Source organism: Pongo abelii, chromosome 3, assembly GCF_028885655.2.
Source record: "Pongo abelii isolate AG06213 chromosome 3, NHGRI_mPonAbe1-v2.0_pri, whole genome shotgun sequence".
NCBI classification, from domain to species: Eukaryota; Metazoa; Chordata; class Mammalia; order Primates; family Hominidae; genus Pongo; species Pongo abelii.
The window spans coordinates 16,347,417-16,369,894 of record NC_071988.2 but is presented as its reverse complement, the minus strand read 5'-3'; the positions used below and the strand labels follow the sequence as shown (position 1 = coordinate 16,369,894).

Here is a 22,478-nt window from a genome sequence, read left to right as displayed (position 1 = left end):
GATGACCCAGTTCCAAAAACCTTGCATTTAAAAAAATGTGTTAGAGTTTGGAGTCAGATAATAATTCTGAAGAGATGGGAGATGATATACACATTAATATGCTGTATAATAAAAAAAGATATTGTGGAATTTAGAAATGCTTTGTAAAGGCCAATTTAGGATTGAAAGTGTTTTGAATTATGATGTGTTGAGGTTCAACAACCAAGAAAGGATGTCATTAAAGGGCATAATAGGTGCAATAGGTGTAAAGATGGTGTGAAACAAAGTAGTTGAGTAGACGGTCCAAGGTGAGATGGCTATAAAATGCCCTCCCTTGGGCTTCACTGGATTGTCACACCTTCTTGCATTTCAGGGCTGCAAACATTCTTGGCCACAAAAGCTCTGTTCTTTGTAATGGATCTGCCATAACATGTGGATGAAACTTTGCGTGAGCCCCTGCAAATCTAGTGGATCCACAGAAAAGAAAAGACTAGAAGCCAGCTCCTCAAGGGATGCTTAATGAATTGCCTGGGATGGATTAGGCTGAAACCAGCACATCTGGACAAGTAAGACTGAGGACGGTCCCATGGCTGGGGCCCCCAGGGATTTTCCTCAGCTAGCAGCATCAGTACACCCCCCACCAAAGAAAGACCATTTCCCCGGTCTCTGTTTTCTGGGATAGTTCTCTGGAAAAACTCATTTAGTTGCTACACCCCATTTCTCTTACTCGCAGAGCCCTGAATTCTCAGGCTAAGTGTGAGCTTTTGTGGGCCCAGTTTCAATTCATATTGCCTCATTTTCTCAAGTACCCTAGTGGATAAAAGAAGGCTGGGCATGGTGGCTCACGCCTGTAATTCCAGCACTTTGGGAGGCCAAGGCGGGAGGATCACCTGAGGTCAGGAGTTCGAGACCACCTGGCCAACATGGCAAAACCCTGTCTCTGCTAAAAATACAAAAATTAGCCAGGCATGGTGGCATGCACCTGTAATCCCAGCTAGTTGTGAGGCTGAGACACAAGAATTGCTTGAACCCAGGAGGTGGAGGTTGCAGTGAGCCGAGATTGCACCACTGCACTCCAGCCTGGACAGAAGAGTAAGAGTCTGTTTCAAAAAAATATATATCATTCTGTATAAAATAGATGGCATGGTTTTACTCATTTCCTCACTGATTTCCTCTAGGACGACATATTTGAACACCTTTTGTATGCCTGGCCCTATCCTAGGCACTAGGAGCTCTCAAATAGCTCATGGGAAGCTGACAGCAACCCAAAATGCAGTATTAACATTGTAGGAATGAAGAGTATGGACAATAGAATATTACTGTAAAGAAGGGAGAGATTAGATTGGCCTGCAAAGAGCAAGTGAAAGATCATGGAGGTATTTGGACTGGGGCCTCAGATTTACCAAGGGATTCAGGCAGAGGGAGTGGTGGAATAAGGAGGCAAGGGTGCTGAAAGTCATTGCTTCCCGAAGGCTGGCTCATGTAGGATCAAAGTGTTGAATGATGAGTTTACTTAAAATTCAATTCACTTTCCCCATTCCCCCCAATTTTTTATTTTGAAAAATTTCCACATTGTCTCACTCTCTCACACTCAGTTTTTCTTTTAGCTGAACATTTGTAAATTGCAGATGTGATGACACCTCAGCCCAATATTCCAGCAAAGGTCTCCTATGAACAAGGACAATCTACCCCATAACCACAATACCATCAGTACACCTTTGTGTGTGTGTGTTTTTGCACACTTTTCAGGGGCTTATTATTGTTTAGTCTTTTCAGGATTTTTAAAACAATAAAACAAATTAAACAAGTAGGTTACATTATAACAAAACGCAAAGGCAAAGTGACTGAAGTGTTCAAGAGTAAATAAAACAGAGGGCTGTAGGCATAATGAACAACAAGAAAACCCCTTCATTTATGAAATGCTGCAAATTGGCTCTAAGTGAAATGAGCTGGAAACAAGTTACTTTGATGTGGTTTGAGTTCAGGTGTCTCTTGCTGCCAGAGAGCATGTGAGGCTGATGTGACTCAGAGAGACTGGGTCTTGGGGTTCCGATTTTATCCCCAAGGCAAAGGTGAGAGGAAGGTTTTAAACACGAGAGTGACATCATCAGCTATGTGAGAGGTGACTCTGCATCTCCAGGTGGATGGACGGAGAGGCTGTGGGAAGTGGCAGGCTGGCCGGGTGTGAGGCTTTGGCAGTCGCAGGAGAGAAGATAAAAATGGCCTGAACTGGGGCTCGGGGCCTGGCCAGGAAGGACGTCACTGTGGTGAATCAGAGGAAGCCCACCATCTGCTTCAGGCCCTCTGACCTTGTGGAAAGCTACTGAGTTGTGTCAAAATTACAACAATAAACTATGGAGTTCTCAATGGTGCCTTTCCCCCCATCATGGAGAAAACTAATCATGTTGCTAATTGGCATGCCTCTTATTTTGCATAGACATATTCCTAATAATAAAAATACCTGCAGTGTCCCAGGAATGTGAAATCCCTTCATTTGGTTTGCTTTCACTGCAAAAAATCTAATAATTTTTTTCGGGGTAGAGATGGGTGGTAGTTGACTTAAAGAGTAAGAATATTACCTACTTCAGCACAATTAGCAAATCAGTTATGGTGGGATTAGATATTGAATTTTGCTTTAACTAGGTATCAGGAAAGATACCATTCCTGGAGGCCAGCATATTTTCATTTTTATTTGGATAGCTCTCAAGTGTCTGATGAAGTAAGTAAAAAAATTTCTTGAGGAGAAATGGGTTGGTTAAAGATAACATGTGTGATTTTGAACCTGAAAATGTGTTGTAGATAGACAAGAAAAGGTCCTCCTTCTTTAATTACTACTGCTCAAAATTAACAACACCATCATTATCAGTGTATTGATTGTACAGGAAAATGTGTTTACTCATGACACGCTCACAGATGCTCTGTGCTGGGAGTTGGGCTGTGATGAGGACCTACTTGGGAGGGCAGTGAGATCAGGATTGGGGGTGGAGGCGTCCTGGAACTTGCAAGAGCTGCTCCTGGGGTTGGATGTGGAAGAAAGGAGGAACTTGCAGGTCGAGAGGACTGGGAGTGAAGGAACAGGTGTCATAGATGCAGAGGCTACACAAAGTCATGGAATCCAACCGGACTCCATGCTGGGGAGTGGGATGTAACAGATAAGGGGAAAGTGGGAGAAACAGGGCAGCCAAGTGAAGAGCATGAGCGGGCTTAGTCCAGTAGAATGCTGACTAGATCACATTGGGTGATTTACCCCGCTGGGGGTGAGGCTGGGAAGGGGGCACTTACATGGCAGGTGGTGGTGAAGCAGCTTAGACATTTAAGGGAATTTCCAAAAGGAAACCAAATCATAAACAGAAAATACTTTTACTCAGGTATATAGGCATCATATGTGTGTTCATATCACACTTCACAGTGATCCCCTTATTTCTGTTTCCTAGAGCTGCTGTAACTGATTACCGCAAACATGGTGGCTGAAAACAAGAGAAATTTATTCTCTTACAATTCTGGGGAGCAGAAATCTGAAAGCAAGAAGTCAGCAGGGGTGGTCCCCCAGGCGTTTCCGGGGAAGAGTCCGTCCTTGCCTCTCTCTTAGCTTCCGGCGGCTCTGACCATCCTTAGTGATCCTTGGCTTTTGGACGGATCACTCCAGTCTCTGCCTTTGTCTGCACAAGGCTTTATCCCTGTGTGTCTGTCTGTGTCTGTGTGTCTGAAAGGTCCCTGTTCCTTTCTCTCACCATCCTTGAATTTAGAGCCTATTGTAAATCCAGCATGATCACATGCTGAGATCCTTAACTTAATTACATCTGCAAAAATCCTATTTCCAAATAAGGTCACATTCACAGATACTGAATGGGGGTGGGGTGGGTGAAGGTGGGGAGGCTTAGGACTTGGACATAGCTTTTTGAGGCCCCTGTTCACCCCTGTTACCAAGTGTATTAGTCTGTTCTCACATTGCTGTAAAGAACTATCTGAGACTGGGTAATTTATAAAGAAAAGAGGTTTAATTGACTCACAGTTACACAGGCTATACAAGAAGCAGGGCCAGGGAAGCCTCAGGAAACTTACAATCATGGTAGAAAGCAAAGGATAAGCCAGCGTATCCTACATGGCTGGAGCAGGAGGCAGAGAGAGAGAATAGGGAGGTACTACATACTTTCAAACAACCAGATCTCATGAGAACTTACTCACAAGACAGCACTGGGGGATGGTGCTAAACCACTAGAAACCACCCTTGTGATCCAATCATCTCCCACCAGGCCCCACCTCCAATACTTGGGATCACAATTCAACATGAGATTTGGTTGGGGACACAGAACCAAACCCTATTGCCAGGAGTAAGAATAAGATACTGTACTACTTATTCATCTTGTGCTCTAGACTCTGCAAGGAGAAAACTGAAAAGGATGAAAAAGACACAGAATGTGCCCACAAGTTGCTCATAGTCTAGTGGCAGGGAGGCAGGCAGGCCCTACAGTCCAGTGTGGCCAGAGGCAGGAAAAAATGAGTAAATTTGCTATGAGAGCCCAAGTTAGGAGGGTACCAATCTTAGCCTGGGGTCAGGCTGGGCTGGGCTGGAAAGTGTTCCTGGAGGAGATGCAGGCAGTAAAGAAAAGAACAAGGTGTGAAAGGTGGGGAGAGGCTTTCCAGATGGAAGATACAGCCTATGCACAGGTGCAGTCAGAGGCAAGGGGAAGAGAGCACAGTGCAGGTTGGAGCCATGGGTTTGAATGGAAAGCAGATTCTGAGGCAGGGTGGAGGGAAATGGGGCAATGAGGTAGGGAGGGCCCCAGGCACCAAGAGCCTGGCATATCAAGGCAGGAATTGGGACCTTGCCTTTAGAGCAGTGAGAAATCATGGAAGTGCCTTGAAAACTACCAATTATTCTAGAAATGTGAATAAATGTGACTAACACTTTTTGCTGTATGCTGGACAGTTGTACTTAGTAAAAGAAATTATTTGCAAGAAATATAATTTTGGCACTAGAAGGAAAATATGAATGCTTTGGTATTGCTAAAATTACTTTTTTGAGCCAGCCCGACATTAAATTTGAAAAGAAAAATATTTAAGAAGAATGACTGAAAATGAGCCCCATCTCCTGGTAGGAGAGAAAATGCAGGAAGGCTGACTAGCAGAGTGGCAGTTGTGGTTCTGTTCAAATAGGACAGGGGCACCAGGAAAGTGACTATCCCCAGGAGATCTCCAAGGAGATCAAAGCAAAGAGTAAAGTAGGGCCCCAGCCTGGAGAAGCACAGGGCCCTAGACAGGGCAGCTGGCCAGTTATGAAGAGACATTCAAGCTCAAGCCTCATCGTTGGGCTGGATCAAGGTGCCAGGCTGAGATTGCTGGTCCCCAGTGATTACTTAGTCTCCTCTATGCAGATAGCAAGGCTTCCATTGTTTATGGACATGACTGTTCACTCACTTAGCCAGACTAGGGCACTAGAAGTGAAGTGTTACTAAAACCTTCTCCCTTCTGTCTCACACCCTACCTCTTGCTTGCAAAGTTTTATTGATTTTACTTTTGTTCACTCATCCCCATTCCCTACTGCATTGTGTGGTTTGGCACCTTTGGCTCTCATGTGGACATAGTTCTCTCCTCCTAGCTGGACCTCACTCCTCCAGTCACTCTATGGCTCCAATACATCCTCCATGTAGCAGCCAAAATGCCCTTTCTAAAACACCAGGAGTCTGTCTCTCTAGTTTATTCTTCACCCCATGGCTTCTGCCCTCTCTCTACTCCCAGCTCCCACCAGTACTCCCAATATAGCCTGTGACGCAGATACCACAGCCCACCTCATTCCCTGAGAGGCGCGCTCCTTTACACACCTGTGCCCATTACCCATTCTGTTGCCTCCGCCAAGACCCTCAACTCATCTTCAGGACTGGCTCCAATGTCTCGTTTTGCAGGAATTCTGTGCTCCATCAAAGCCACAGTCTATTTATGGGCCATCGCTCCCACTGGACAGTGGGTTACCAGGAGGGCAGGGGTCCCTTCATGACATTATGCTTAGCATCCAGCCAAGCGCCTGACCTATGATGATGACGACTCAGTGAACAATGGATGAAAAAAGGGTGTATATTTACTTTCTAACAGGGGCCTTTACAGTCCCAACTTTAACATATGACTATGGTAGGATGTCAAGGTCTAAAGCACACTAGGGGGAGATCTCCCTCCACTTTCCTGGCATCATGCTTTCTAAATTGATTCTTCAGTGCTAGTGTACAGAACTGTGCTGTCTACTCTAGAAGCCACTGGCCGCATGTGGCTATGAAACCCTTGAAACATAGCCAGTCTGAAATGTAGCTAATTCTTTTTAAGTGTAAGGTGTACCTCACTTTTTTTTTTTTGAGATGGAGTCTTGCTGTGTCTCCCAGGCTGGAGTGTAATGGCCTGATCTCAGCTCACTGCAACTTCCACCTCCCAGGTTCAAGTGATTCTTGTGCCTCAGCCTTTTGAGTAGCTGGGATTACAGGCATGCACCACCACACTTGGCTAATTTTTGTACTTTTAGTAGAGACGGGGTTTCGCCACGTTGGCCAGGCTAGTCTTGAACTTCTGACCTCAAGTGATCTGCCCGCCTCAGCCTCCCAAAGTGCTGGGATTAACAGGTCTGAGCCATCATGCCCAGCCAGGATGTACCTCACATTTTAAAGACTTAGTACAAAAGAAATGAAAATATCTCATGAATAATTTTTATATTGAGCTCACATTCAAATGATAATATTTTGGTATATTGGGTTAAATAAAATACATTATTAAAATTAACTTCACCTGTTTCTTTAGACTTTAAAAAGTATGACTGCTAGACAATTTAAAATTACCTGCGTAGCTTGCATTCTTCTATTCCTGTGGGACATCACTGTTACAGAGACTTCCCTGACAAGAGCAAATATTTAAATTGTTACAGTAACATTTTTTTCCCACTAGTTATAAATGTTTTTGTTCATTGTAAAACGTTTTGAAAGTGTAATGATCAAAAATAGAAATCTTCAGTGGTGACATCTCTCTGAGATAGGCAGATACGCATTTTGGGGATATTTTCTTTCATTATCCTTTCATGTAGAAAACAAAACTGCAAACACACTACATAGCCTCTTGAGCACGAAGCTTTTTCCACTTGCAATTGTATTGTAAATATTTCACCATGTTATTAAATATTGTTACACAAAATGATTTTGATGGGTACAGAGCATTCTGGTAGAGGTTCCGTTTCAGGGTACCAAACGTCGTTTCTCTTCTCTGAGTTTTTGACCAGTGGAGTGTACACCTAGATATGAACAGCCGATGATGAATGAAGACTTGCTTTATTAAGTGATATTTGGGCAGGCTCCAGACAACCCATCTTTCATCACCTGGTGTAACATGCATTGGAGAACATAGCTTAGACCTGAATCTGAATCTTGAGACCTTCATGGTGTGTGTGTGTGTGTGTGTGTGTGTGAGAGAGAGAGAGAGAGAGAGAGAGAGCGAGAGATAGAGAGTGAGTGAGAGCACACTGTTTCCTAACTGGCCACATTAATGGGCACTATAGTTAAGGCCCCAGTGGGAAAAACCAACGTGATAGATGAGCCTCTGCCTTCAGCAGCCATGTCTTCCCAGGTGTGCCTGCCACATGGCAGCTGCAAAGCTCAAGCAAGTCTTTTGTATCCAAGGAAGGAAGTAAAAGAAGACGTGGAAAGAGAACAATAGTGGGTGTCAAGAATATCCACTAATCATTACCACAGTGCAATGTGACCCAGTGAATGTCCACGCTCTGGCCATGTTCAGCTGCTTCCATATTAGGGAAAAGTTAGTAGGAAGATGGAGGTGGAGAAAGAGCAGAACTGCCTTCCCCAGAATGTCCTCATACAAGGAGAGAAGGTGAAATGCTTTTCCCTGTGGGCTGCAGTGTGGGTAGAGGACATTATACTCTCCCAACAAATTCCAGATAGTATAATTCAAGCTGAGCTGTTGCTTGCTGTCCTAGCCAATATGGTGGTTTGGAATTGCCATGTTGTCTTGGTGGATATTGATTGCCTCCAAGGATTAGAGGTAGATGAAAACCGTGGCTGCTTCTCTCCCCCAGGGTGTTGCTATCAGCTGATATGTTACCATGAAGTTTAATGAATTCTGCTGCCCAAGTGCCAACATTTATCAGCAAGCAGAACCCATAGCAGTCCTAGGTCTGATCTTGTATTCTTAGTGAAGCCCTAGCTCTCTGCCTCTTGGCACTCTTTTATTTTTATTTTTTATCTTGGCTCACTGCAACCTCTGCCTCCTGGGTTCAAGCAATTCTCCTGCCTCAGCCTCCCAACTAGCTAGGATTACAGGTGCCCACCTCCACGCCTGGCTAATTTTTGTATTTTTAGTAGAGACAGGGTTTCGCCATGTTGACCAGGCGGGTCTTGAACTCCTGACCTCAAGTGATCCATCCTCCTCAGGCTCCCAAAGTGCTGGGATTACAGACGTGAGTCACTGCGCCTGGCCTGCCCTTTGGCATTCTTAAAAGCACCTTGCAGGAAAGGCTTACTGAAGGCAGGTATCGCAATGTTCCATTTAGAAATAGAATTAGTCATCTTTCCAGTTGGATCAGGAAATAGAATCATCTGTCAAGTGGTGTAATATAGTATCAAAATGAGACCTAGGCTAGGGTGTCCCACTGAAGTAGACCATTGGGCTCCTCAGATTCTTATCCTCCATTTACACTCTAGTGGAGATAGATGCATGTGTGATATTTCTAACCAACCCACATGTTTAATCACTCCTCCTTTCAACAGTGAGAAATTATTTCAAATATCCCTAATGCAAAATTAATAAATCCCATAGTATAGATTAAGAATTTGCTATTTGAAGTGATTGTCGTAGAGTTTCTGGAGTTGGAACTTCTGATAAGGATCTTTCAAATGTTAACTAACATTCCTAAGGTGTATATTTTCTGATCAGCATTCTTCAAAGGCTAACTAACCTACCCTATAAGGTAGATTAAAACTAATTTAGATACACACACACACACACACACACACACACACTACACTTCCTATTCTGATGTACTTTAAATTATTGACATTTATTTTAAATGAAAAGTCTAAAATAATCTAGGAAATGGTACAATCCCAGACTTATTTTTCAAAGCCTTCAAAGTGAAAAAATTAGCCTAGAAACACTGTAAAAACAGATTTATTCATGAGTTTCTTGCTTCGAACTGTGGGTTTGTTAAAACAAAAGAAGTTGAGCCAGAATAGGTTTGATGCATGAAATATTTTCTAGTTCTGCTTTTCCCAGCTCATTTTAGTATTTCCTTTTTCAGTGTCAGATATTTGGGGGAGAGGTGCAAACTGTTAAAAAATTATATTAGAAACACAAAATACAACAAAACATCCCCACAAACCAGAACTGAACCCGCAATAGCAGGAATATGAAAAATTAGGTCCGTATTTTCTCTTTGGCGGTGAATTGACTTTGCTGTTTATAGCTGCTGTTGCTCAGACTTTATATGTCTTTTTGAGGATGTGCCAGCAGAGCTGACTGCTGTTTGTTTCTGCTAACACAGCTCAATCTGGGATTCCTGGGGTTAGAGTGGATGTATTCTTTTATGAACTGAGTAATTAGTCCATCTGGTGATATTCTCAGAAAGGTGCTGGGACAGGAGAATTAACCTCAATCCTATTTCACATGGCTGTTATAGGAGTTAAGAGATAAAGTTTATGAAAGTGCTTTGTAAACTGTAAAGAGCTATTTATTTACTATTACTATGATTACCAGTAACTTCATAAACCCTTTCTCTACACAACCTGGATGCTTGTGTGCGTTTTATTAACAGGTATTATGTATATATAGAGACCCTTACATTTTCAGAGCTTATGTTTCAGTCAATGAATAAATATGTATTGAGCACCTACTAGCAGCAATGTGCCTGGTACAAGCACAGGCTCTGGCTTTTGCCCTTGAGGTCCATCAATACCATGAGAGAAATGAAATAGACACAGACACAGCTAGAGAAGAAGGCACCTTTTCCTTAAGTACCACATTTGCTACTTGCTTAACAAAATTAAAGAAGGTAAATTCTGGGTGCCAGATTAGTGGAGGATATATCCCAATGGATTCATTTTCATTTTAAGTATTTTTTCCATTTTGCATTCCCATTTCTTGGGAGTGGACATCTGGGATGTATTTGGGGCGAGCTCAATTTTCATTTTCTTGAGTTCTCTCTAAAAATTTTCCATGGGCACAAGAGCAATCGGGTATTTGCTGTTTCCTTGATTTATGTCTCTTCCCTCCCTTCCCCCCCAACACCACCTTAGGTCATTTGATTTCCTGTTCAAACAGCAATTCCTCAGGACAGAACCTTTTGCCTTAATCTTTTACAATCAGCTTCAAACCATTTTCCTCTTGTTTGATGCTTGATGAATCTTTTGGTAATTTAGTGTCTGCTTTCGGCACAGTTAAAATTCCTATTTGTGTCCGGAAAGAAGAGCTCTGTAAGTTATAGAGGGGTTGGAAAATTTTCTGAATGGCTGCTCAGGCATTGCCATAGCTTATCTGGGGAGGAAGGATGAGTGTGAGTGAGTGACTCTGTGTGTGTGTGTCTGTGTGTGTTTTGCAGAGTGCTGTTGAGAAAACAGACTGAGTTGGAGGTTTTCTCTTCTCTTGGGATCTCCCCTGCCCTCTGTCTTAGGTCGTACTTTTCATTCTGCTTCCAGGACTTTCTGATCCTAAGGTATTTGCTGAGGAAAATTAACAAAGATAAAGTCATTATGGCTCCAAGTGATTTTAAATCTTTTATTTTCTTTTGAAAAAACAAAAACAAAACCTAACAGCAATCCATGTAAGAGAGAAGCAACAGGGCCCCTACAACCCATTTAAGAGTCTAATTTTTAGAAGAGTTGTTTGAGTTTCAAAAATACCATGACAACCATCCTTCAATCTCTCTCCTAACCAACATCACTGGACAGGGAGTGGAGGGAATGTTATGAGGAGAATGGGAGCCAGCTGGCCACAGCTCATGTGCGCATGTCTGTGTTTAGAAGCCTCCTGCAACTCTTTTCTTGAGAGGTCTTGGCATCTTCTAGCATTCACCACTGGTGCACGAGACCTGAAGAAATTGAGCTTTTCTAAACATCTTGGCATCAAGGTACCTCCTGGACATTCCCTCGTGGTTTTACTGTCGCAGATCTGAAGAATAACTGTCTCAGGCAGCCACTGAGTCACTCTGAGAACAGCACTTAGCAGAGTTGATATTCTCCTCATTTGCGTGATTATTTATTATTTTTTGCCCATGCCAGAATGCCAGTTCTCAGAGGGTGGTGGCCTAGTCTCATGTATTCTTCCAGAAGAGGTCCCGGCACATGGTGGACGCTCAGTCAATATTAGTTGAATGAATTATGAATTCCATAGACCCTGCCTTTCAACCAAGGGGAGAAGAAAAATCTTCCAAGACATTTGAGGAATGTGGATTTTTCATGGGGTTGTTTTATTTAAGGGTAAATAATTCAGAAGAGGTACCAGCCTCCTGACAAATGTGACTCTGGAAGGTCCCTTGGAGGGTCACATCATTGGCTGTCATGAATGTGGATCTCTTGGATCCACAAGCAGAAAGGAGAAGCAGAGATGAGGTGGGCAGAGCAGGAGGCGTGGAGATGGAGCACTCTGGGGACAGAGAGGAGGTAGGGAGATGTAGATTGAGAAAATGTGTCAGCCTCCTGGGCTACAGAGTTCATATCTTTAAAAAGTTAATATCTTCAAAGTTAATAAAATATTTTTTAAAGAGACCACCCCAACTTATTTTATTTTCAGATTATAAATTAATGCAAGCTCATCATAAAACTACAGCAGAATTCAAGTAGAGAAGAAAATCGGCATTAATCTCACCACTCTATCAGTTCACTTTGTGAACATTTTGCTAGGCTTCTTCTTTTTTTTCTCTACACACTCATACTTCTCTTGTTTTGGTTTGAAATATTTGATTACATAATGTGTACCAGTTTTGCACCTTGCCATTTTCACTTAATGCCATTAAGAGTTCTTTTTTGTCCACTTAGTATTATCAAAAATGCTTTAAAACATCATTTTTAATGGCTATGTAATGTTCCATTTTATGGCTACATCATAAACCCTGTTGCACAGTTTGTTTTAAGGTTTTCTTTTTTTTATAATTATAGGTGAGTTAGTGACAAACATCTTTGTGAATGAATTACTGCCCTCGCTGTTTGATTATTTCATTCAGGTGAGTTGGAGAAGTGAAAGTACAGGAGCATAGGAATTTTTTACAGACCTCGAAGCATGGTGCCGGATTGCTTTTCAGAGGCTTTGTACCAATTTACATGGAGTATTTCTATTTTGGGGACCCCCTCCTGGAACAGGGAAAGATTTTCTAGCTCTAGAGAGAGAATGACCTGTAGTAAGATTTGGATCAGAATTTCACGCTTTGTAAATCATTGATTTTAGGCTTCTCCCACTTTCTGTGTTTATTTACCTTCTATTCTCTTGCAGTCATTTTAGAAATGGCATTGGGAAAATTCCAGACTGTTTCCATGGTACTCAGAGCAGACAGCAAAGGGAGTTTGGTCCATGCTTTGGACAGAGCTGCCAAGAATGGGGAACCGTGTCCTGTGGTGGGGTGAGGCGGGGAAGGGGTCCAACCTATGATGGCAAAAGGAGACCAAATGAGATGCTTCTTGGGAAAGGTGACACATGGGGTTGTAGTGATGGTGGTGAGGAGTGGAGATTTGAGCTGATCCTAAATTTTGGAGGTTCTCATTTTTGTTTTAACAAGAGTAGGGTTTCTTGATAGCAGGCTGGACTGGATCAGTGATTTTCAAATTTTCCTTCCTCCTCCCGGAACTTTTGGATTCTATGGCGATGCTTGAGTTAAGTAAATGATTTTAAGGTCATCTGCACCTAATTTAAAACTGTGTTAGTAGTGGTAATAAATATCAACACATACACATATAAATGTATATAGAATGTCATATTTTAACACCACATGGACCTGAGGGTAGACACGCACTAACTGGTTTTAGAGCAGACTTTGAATGAAGCATCTCTCTCTTGAATTGAGGAGGGCTCTGAGGCTGGAAGGGCAGTGTGATTTGAACAGCTGCAGCAGCAGCAACATTGTCCATCAAACCAAGATAGACTTCTATCTTGGGGAAAGTGAATCAGAAACTTTATGTTACAGAGTAAACAAAACAGAATATAGAGCCCGGATGCTCAAGCAGATCGAAAACTGCAAATGCTCTGTTTAACTCTCAGCTTTAATCTGGTCACAACAGCACCCATGTTCTCTTTGCTAGACTTTATTATATATATGCAGATAGACACCAATCATTTCTGACTGTTATATGTACAGGGGGTCCATTTTCATTTGAAAGACAGTTCCTCTGAGGACCCTTTCTAACACTAACATTTTCTGATCAACAGGCCGACTTTATTATCCCATTTGATGGATGGATAAGTTGAGGCATTAAGTAAAGTCCTGCAGAGAGCTGGCTTTGCAGTTTAGTCTCTGTCAGATTTTGAGCAAGTTAGTTTAGTTCCCTGAGCCTCAGTGTTCTCATTTCTAAAATGGGAATAATAGTGTCCACTCTGCAGTGCCATTATGAGGGTGGAAATCAAACCCAATCTTTTCCTTTGCTCAGCGGCTAGGCTTTGGGAATGAGCATCTAATTCACATTTGCCAAATGCCGACTCCTCCCTCTTGTCCATGCTGCCCTCATTCTTGCCGTGACTCTATTTAATGTACTCTGGTAAGTTTTAGGCGTAGAAGAGGAAAGAAATATATGTATTGCCTACATACCTATTGGAACCTGGGATCCTTTAAAATATGCAGTCTTATTACAGTGATTCTTCTGTAATAGCAGTATTTATTTTCTGGTCTGGGGAACAAAAGCCTTCTTTTCCTTTCTTCGATTAAGAAATTAAAATCCAGTAGCATAGAATCTCTTAGAATCATTTCTTGTATTGCTTCCTAACTTGACCTTAACATTCTGTGTGACCTTTCGAGCCCCTTTTTACCTCTCTCAACCTCTGCTTCCTGTAAAATGAGGTGGTTGGGTCAGGTGACATTAACGGTCCTTACAGCTTTTCAGTTTTAAATTCTACGAAGACTTAGGAGTAAAACCTTGAAGCGTTAAGTTTCTTTTCTGCAGGGGGGAAAAAAAATTACTCTTCTTTTAAATTGGCCACGTGGGGTCGCTAGTGATCTAAGAGACTGGCTCGCGAAGGTGGTACTGTAAATGTGTGGTGCTTCAGCGAACAGATTCCGGGGGTGGTTTATGAAATTTTCTTTTTGTCTCTCCCTTCAGCTCCAAAATTCACTCGAAGACTTGATCACATCATTAGTGTTGAGAGAATCATAAGCAGCTGCCAGAGACTGTGTTCAGAGCCAGACCGTGGTATCTCATACCCACCTCAAAAGAAAAGAAAAAGGAAAAAAAAACATGGTAATCCTGGGGTGCAACTGGCTCTCCTTTTAGACTGTAACTCAAGCTGCTACATAATGTGGCCTTGCAATTCCTTGACTTGAGAAGTAGGTCCTGCAAAGTTAAACTGGGTGGCATAAAACATGCCTTAGTGATGGAGTCAACCTTTGTCTGGAAGAATCTGGAGTTACCAAAGGCAGAAGCATGGCAAAATTCTCACTGAAGAGCTGATGAGTGTCTCTCTTGGCAGTTTTCCTGGTGGGCTTTGCTAATGGTTGAGGTGGGGTGGGGTGGGTGGCAGCAAGCTTGAATGACTGTAGAAATCAGGGAGGGTTCATTAAACAAAAAGTAAATAAAATAAAACAAAAATCTGGAAAGCTCAGTATCTTCTCACACCAGGGACAGGGTACCCACAGCATGCTCGGCACAGACCAGACCCTTTATGGAAAGTCAGCTGAACCTTGCCCTCGGCGTGCAAGGAAAAAAAATGTCTTTTCTGCCAGAAGTGTTGTGTAAACATCCTTTTCCTACGCTCCTGGATCCTGATCCTGTAGCTCCAGGCCCCAGAGGAGCATGGGGAAAGTATCTTAATGGAGACAGATTTCGAACTCCTGCTGTCCCTTTTCAGATCGTAAATTACCGTTAATGCTGTTTATACTCTTCCCCCTTCCTCTCTTAATAGTTTTAGAAACAGTAATTGACAACAAAATAGAGCCGCAAAGGGTGTAAGGGAGCCCTGCTTGGCTGGCTGAGAAGCAGCCAACTAAGTGTCTGTTCATCATGTACATCTCTGCAACAAAAGTAAAAGATTTACCCACACAGGTGCCCTTCCTTGCTTTCCTTTCGTCATTTTGCTGTGATGGAGCAGGGTACGTCTCAATTTCAATTAACTGGAAAGAGAAAAGTTGTGTATGTTTGTTTGCTTGCTTTTTGTCCACCCTGCTCCCTGTATGGGAGGCTGCACAAAGCTGGTGTGGGCTGTGGAGCCTGGGGAGGAAGCTGCTCAGAAGTGGATCCCAGGATCTCTGTGGTTCTCTCTGCCCGGGTGTTGTCTTGTTTTGGGGTGCATGGTCCTCAGAAGCAGTTTCCTAAGACAATTCCAGCATGAGGAATATGCCCAGGCTTGAAGTTGGTGAGAGCTGGATTTAATTCCTAGATCAACCCGCTTATTTAGGTGTCAACTTAACCTCTTAGAGTCTCAGTGTTCTCCTCTGTAAAATGGGGATAATACAGGTTGAATACCCCTCATCCAAAAATCCAAAACCCGAAATGCTCCAAAATGCAAAACTGTTGGATTTCTCATCCAAACTTTTGTCATTGAGTGCTGACACAATGTTCAAAGGAAATACTCATTGGAACATTTCAGATTTTGGATTCTCAGAGTAAAGATGCTGAACCCATAAGTATAATGCAAGTATTCCAAAATTAGAAAAAACATCTGAAATCCAAAATACTATTGGCCCAAGCATTTTGGATAAGGGATACTCAATCTGTAACAATATTCCCCTAAGGGAGTGGTCTGGAAGATTAAATAAAGCTGTGTTTGTAGAAAAAGTGACTGAGGCCTAGCAAGACATCCATGAATTGCCTGTTCTTTTTTCAAAACCTCTTGACTTGTGCTGTCCAACATGGTAGTCACATGGAGCTGTTGAGCACTTGAAGTCTGGCTACTTGGAACTGACGAGTTCTGTAAGTAGAGAATACACACCAGATATCAAAGACTTAGTAGAGAGAAAAAAAAAAAAAGCAAGACATCTCATTAATAATGTTTTATACTGATTACATACTGAAATTTTAATATGTTGCAAATATTGGATAAAATATATTCTAAAAGTTAATTTTACCTTTTTTTAACTTTAAAAAATGTGACTACTAGAAAATTCAGAATTAGATATGTAGCTTGTGTTTGTGGCTCACATTATGTTTCTCTTGGGCTGTGCTTCTGTAGTTTCTCTTTTACTCACCCTCTATTTAAATTCTTCCCTTCTCTTAAGGCCTAGCTCAAGCTTTGCTGTCTTTTTGGGTCCTTCGGGTCAATCTCTCCCTTCCCTAAAATCTCCTAGGGGTTTTGTCGTGGAGAGACAGTCACATAGTGTGTATTTGTGGGCTGAATTTAAGCAGGAAAAGCATATAAAGTGTTTAGTCCAGTGTCTGGCACATCACAAAATATTATGATTCATTTTTTTTTTTTGAGATTACCATCGGAGTCTGGCTACCTAGTTCAGAGCTGGTTTTTTGCTGCCTTGCATCCTTCTTATGTGTTTAGTCTCTCTTCCTTGTCTGTTTAGTCTTGTTGAATATGCCTGTGAGGATAGAGAACCCGTCTATTTTCCCTGGGTTTGTTCTTAACCCACAAGGCAGCTCTAGCACGATGGATTCTCCCCTATGATTATTCACGGACAAAGCCAGCACCTGTTGACTAAGCTGTCATCTTGGAGTCATTTGCTGTTCTTTCCATTCTTTCCTTCATTCCACAGGTATTTGTTCTTCTTGGGATGCTTTTTCACCACTCTTTTCTTCATCGAGCTAACTCTTTTGCATCCTGAAAACAGTAATCGAGGTCAACATGTATAGCACTCACTATATATTCACCCTGTTCTAAGTAGTTTATGAATAAAGTTTATCCTCACAACTGCCCTGTAGGGCGAGTATTGTCATTTAACTCATCCTTCAGATGAGGAACCTGAAACACAGAAATTAAGTAACTCATCCAAGGCCACACAGCTAGTGAGAGGTGGGGGCTGGATTCAAATCCAGTACTACAGTCCCAGAAACCATAGTACTCTGAATCACCAGGCTCGAAGTCATCGTCACCAGAAGCCCTTCTGGAACACTGCTCCTAAATTTTCAACATACCACTTGGCCCTTCCATCACACCCAGCCCCATGTGAGTATCTGTCATAGGCCTTATCCCATATGATTGCAATCCCTGGTTTCCTCTTCAGTTCCCCTCATTGCCCTGTGATCTCCCTGAGGATCTCGGTGAATCCCGGTGAAAGAAGGAGCATGGCTTTAGGCTGCAGGGGACAGATTCTCCCAGGATCCAAAGACATGAGACTTAAAGAAAGTCTTCCTCTTTCATGTCATCAAACTGTTCATTTTTTTCATACCTCTTTTAGCAATCTGTAACCTTCTTGTTTGTTTTCATTTACTTGATATAAAAATAAAATAAAATAAAATAAAAAACCTTTCCTTCCCCCAAGAATGAAGACAGAGAATTTATCTGTCTTGTTTGCTGCTTTACTTCAGTGCCCGGCACAGAATGTATATTCAGTAAATGTGTGTCAGGTGAGTAAATGAATGAATGAATTTATTGTGTTTCTGTTATGGGCCAGGCACTGTGTAGACACCATGGTTCTTGCCTTCACAAGGTTAACAAGTTTATGGAGGGTGATGGGGAAGACAGGGCAAGAGGCAGTAACTATATAGAAACGGAGAAAGAACAGGGAGCTTGGCTTCTCATTGAGCTCCTTTCTGTCCATCGGTGGCAGTTGATGGATTTGCATGAGAAGAGAGAATTCACAGAACTAGCATTATTTTACTTTCTGTCTTTACAGAGGTATATTTGGCTGTTTTGTGAGACATTTCTGGGAAGAAAAAACAAACAAACAAAAAGAACAGGGAGTTTGGAGAGCCAAAAAGAAGAAGGATTTAGCATTGGGTGAGGGGAAGTCCAGAAAGAGTTTCTGCAGAAAGTGACAACTAAGAGACCTGAAACATAGTTGGGAGATGACCAAGCAGAAGACAAAGGAAAGAGCTGAGTAAGGAAGGAGAAGAGAGATGTTTCAGGTAGAGGGAAGGAGAGGTAGGAAAGGCCTGGCAATCTGGTTATTTTCAGGCCTGTTGGGTGCAAATGGTAGAAGGGAGGAGCTTCATGAATTTTGGGCACCTGATGTCCAAGCTATGGCAGAATTGGACTTCCCTTCATGTGTTCCTTTTTCCACCCCCCACCAGCTGTCTTTGTTGCCTTCATTGTTCCCAAAGCCTCCTTTTCATCCTTGTTTCTTCCTGGCTGGAATAGGTTCAGTGGAACCATATTCCTCCGACAGTTTGCATTGCTTCACTTGCTCAGGAGCCGGTAGCACTGCCAGCTGCCTCTGGGACTGGAATTTCTTACATTTATCTCATGATCTATACTTTTCTGTCTATTTTTGCATATTATCCTTTGATCCTCGCAGCAACTGTGTGAGTTCTCTCAATTCTTAGCCTAAACCTAAAACGTGTCTATTCTCAGCCTCTTACCCCCATTCCACTGCGATTCTCTTAAGTGTACTACTCTTCCTTCCTCTTCCCTACACAGATGGTTGAATCTGCCAAGAAATTTGCTTCCCTTTCTCTCTCTATGTATATCATTTAAGAACCCTTAAGCCAAAAACACACCATCTGATGAATACTTAGAGAGGCCAGTAGGGTACAGTATTTATACTCAGATCTGTACTTTTGATCTGTTCTGGGAGGTCAAAGATATTTGGTCTTAGATTTCATACTTTGTGTGTTTCCTTTGTTTTTGAGACTGTGTAGGTTTATTCTGTCTTTGGACAGCTTGGACTACTTAGATTTTTCTTTTCAGAGTGAGTTTTGATGTGTCTGCTCATGGGGTCCAACCATTGGTCCTAGTTCTGCAGTTAGGTCCAGGAGGGCAGAATAGCTGAGTAGCTACATTCATCTGAATCTTGGCTTGCCACTTCCTGCCAGCTTTGGGAGGCTATCAAGACACTCTGCTTTCTGTGTGTCAGCCACTTCTCTGTAAAATGAGGCAAATGGTAAATATGCAAACTCACTGAATGTTAGCTGTTATCATCGTCATTATTACTACTCCTTGTGGCTGTAGTGAACAAGAGAAGAGTAGTCTTAGAATGGCCCGGTGTAGTGTACCTGGAGCTCACACTTTATGAAATGCTAATTTTACTCACCTCAGCAAAAGGGAAGAAATACTCTTAAGAGATTTGATACTATCACTCTGATAGTGAAGCTTTAATTGATGCAGCATACTTTCTTCAAGAAGCTACAGTCTTTCCCTAAATTCTTAAGATTATATCACAATGGTGTTTGTAGATACAAGGTATAACTGGTGGCAGCTCTCTCTTATATTATTTTTAATTGACACATAATTGTACATATTTATGGAGTACAGTGTGATATTTCAATACATGTATACAATGTTGAATATCCAAATTAGGATAATTAGCATATCATCACCTCCAACATTTATCATTTCTTTGCGATGGGAACATTCAAAACCTGCTCTTCTAGCTATTTAAAAATATATGATAAATTGTTGTTTTTAATTATAGTCACCCTACAGTGCTCTAGTACACTAGAAGTTGTTCATCTTATCTAGCTGCATTTTGGATCTATTAGCCAACCACTGGCCATTCCCTCTTCCCCCCATGGCAGTGGCTCTCTTTTTGCCATCAGGAGGGGATGCCAGCATGGGTGGCCTTATCCCCTGGGCATGTTCTCTCTGGATAATGGCCTTGAGTGGGAACTTGCCTGTCACCTGTGAGCTGCCATTGACATCCACTGGTGAGGCCAACAGCATTATCCACCAGTAGCAAAGAATTATTCTTTGGGAAGCACCCAGTGGGGAGACAGAGGAAGCAGGACTATTGCCAGCAGGAGAATGGGTGAAGGGAATCCATCCAAGTAACCTTCCCCTCCACGTGCCACAAATGGGGATCTTTTGGAAAGACGATGAGTGAGCTGGTGTGTGGCAATCAGAAATCGGGGGGTGTTGTGGAAGGGGAGCCCAGGAGCCCAAGAGACAGGCCACGTAGCTACCCATGTATGAGTTGGGAGCAGTATGAACATTTTATTGAGATCTGAACCTATCACTACTGTATCCTAGCCATTTTGGATTTTTTTTTTTTTTTTTTTTTTTTAAAGGAGGAAATGAAGGAGAAAGAGAATGGATTTTCCTTCCTTTCCGGGCAGAGATCTCAAAGCACACAAATTGAAACAAATGAGTAAATTATATTTCCTTTAAACTACAGTATAGTTCAACTTGATGCATTCAGAATGTAAGCAATGTCATCTCCTGATTCTTTTGTTATGAAAGGAACCTGAATTCAAGATGACAACTGATCTGCGAGGCTTTAGCCAGAGAAAGTTAAGCTGGACAAACAAACCTGGATACTGCCAGTCTACTTGTTAAAAAATTATTTTCTGATTCTGGTTTCTATTCAGCTGTTGGTCAAAACAAATGCATAATTAAGAACTTCACCTTTGACAGTTTAGCTCTTATTTTTTTTTTAACAAAAATAGGAATTTTCCATTTTCATATAGTAATATCAAGATACCCTGCTACATTGAATCCACCAGTAGGTTTTGAAAATAAGCATAACAAGCCATATAAAAATAAGAAAATCCACTTTTAGGGTTTTAGATTCATGCCGTTTAATTGTTCGTCTATTTCCATGATAAGGTGAGACTGGTCTCGTGTCACCGGAGGGACTATATCCTGCTGTTTTTTTCCCCATCCTCATTTACAATGATTATGTTATCAGGCTGGCCAGGCAAAAGGGTGGAGCAACTATAATTTCAAAGCAGGATTAGGTTGAAATAACGAGGTCACCAAGTTGTGGTTACCAAGGCAACGTCACATCTAAGAATATGGGATGCTTCTAGGAGATGAGGCAAAGCCTGGAGCATTTCTCTCCCCCTTGTGCAAAAATCACCCACTTCCTAGATAAAAATTGCTTATTAATTGCTTTTAAACATATTTTCTTCTTTATTTTTAGGAACCAGTTTATAAATTATAACCTGATTTACAGTTCGGTTTTTAAACTAGTAATACACATCAGAATAATCATTTTTTTCTTCTCCCTTTTTGGATTCACATGTACTTTTTTCAAGTTTCATTCTCTCCTTCATCATATCCTCCATTCCTTCCTCTCTTCCTCCATTCCTTCCTTCCCTCCTTTCTTCCTTCTTTCATTTCTATTTTAATATTGCAGGAAAAAGCCATGGAACAAAAAAGAGGAAATTGAGAGTTGGGTCCTCCCTTGTTCAGACCTTGAGATGACAAAATTGTGATAAGTGACAGAAGCTGTAACCTACACCCACAATACTCATTTGACCCCTTAAAAACTACTGAGCACAAGAGAGAATAACCTTGGTCTTCATTGTTGTTTCTTAAAATTTCAACCCACCTTTACAATTGTGGACTATGGAGGTAAAGCAGGAAAGAGGGAGAAGACCCACAGTCTGTTTCTGATCAATATCAGCTATCAGTCCGAATAATTCCCACCAATTACCTCTTTTTTCCTCTGTATTCATTTCTGTATCTGAGTTTTTCAGATGATAGCTTCAAGTTTCTTCATTTTATAAAAAGCAGGCTTCTTTTAATATGGGCTTGTGTTTGTGAAGCACGGATTTTACATAGGTCTCTTTTAAAAGAGTATTTCTGACCTAATGTTGAATCACTGAACATGGTACAATGTGATTGGAACCCTCAGATTCCTTTGCATTACAACATGACTGCTCTTTAGGATATGTTAACTATTCACCTTTTGCCCTGGCTTTGCATAAAGAATATGAAGTGTGCTTGAAACCATGCCAATGTGCAGTATTTTCCATCTCCTGGAAATCCATGTCAAAGGAGTATCATTGCCTTGAGAATGTGTTTAGTCTTCAGCCTGGGAGGATGGAAACCATACAGGCTCTAGAGTCCACCAGATCTGGGTTTGAGGCACTGCTGTGTGACCATGGACAGGTAAAGTCACATCTCTGACTATCTTCACAGGGCAGTGTGAGGACAGAATGAGATATCATGGAAACAGCTCTTAGCTCAACGTCTGATGTGTAGCTCAGGCCTCAAAATGAATCTCCTAATTCAAAAATAATAAAGATGTATATGAAGTTAATCTTTATCTTTCCAGTCTTGCTCCCTCCCTATCTTTTCCCTCTTTATCATTGGAATAGTTTTTATAAAAATGCAAATCAGATGATATTGTGTCCTTGCTGTACTGGGTTAAATTGGGTCCCTCCAAAATTCACTTCCATGTGGAACCTGGGAATATGACTTTTTGGAAATAGGGTCTTTTTGGATGTAATCAACTTAATATAAAGTCATAGTGGATCATGGTGGCTCTTAAATTCACT

The 22,478-nt window shown here is 41.8% G+C and overlaps 1 long non-coding RNA gene and 1 other non-coding gene across 2 annotated transcripts; one reads left to right on the top strand and one right to left on the bottom strand.

Annotated features, from left to right (window-relative positions):
- Positions 1-12,151: 12,151 nt before the first annotated feature.
- On the bottom strand, positions 12,152-21,739 carry LOC134761346 (uncharacterized). Its single transcript, XR_010139867.1, has 3 exons — positions 21,632-21,739; positions 16,788-16,917; positions 12,152-16,062 (listed from the first exon to the last, which is right to left on the bottom strand). It is a non-coding gene; the product is annotated as an uncharacterized LOC134761346 (long non-coding RNA).
- Positions 17,829-17,962, top strand: LOC112133259 (small nucleolar RNA SNORA75). The gene has a single exon (XR_002914931.1). It is a non-coding gene; the product is annotated as a small nucleolar RNA SNORA75 (small nucleolar RNA).
- Positions 21,740-22,478: the final 739 nt, after the last annotated feature.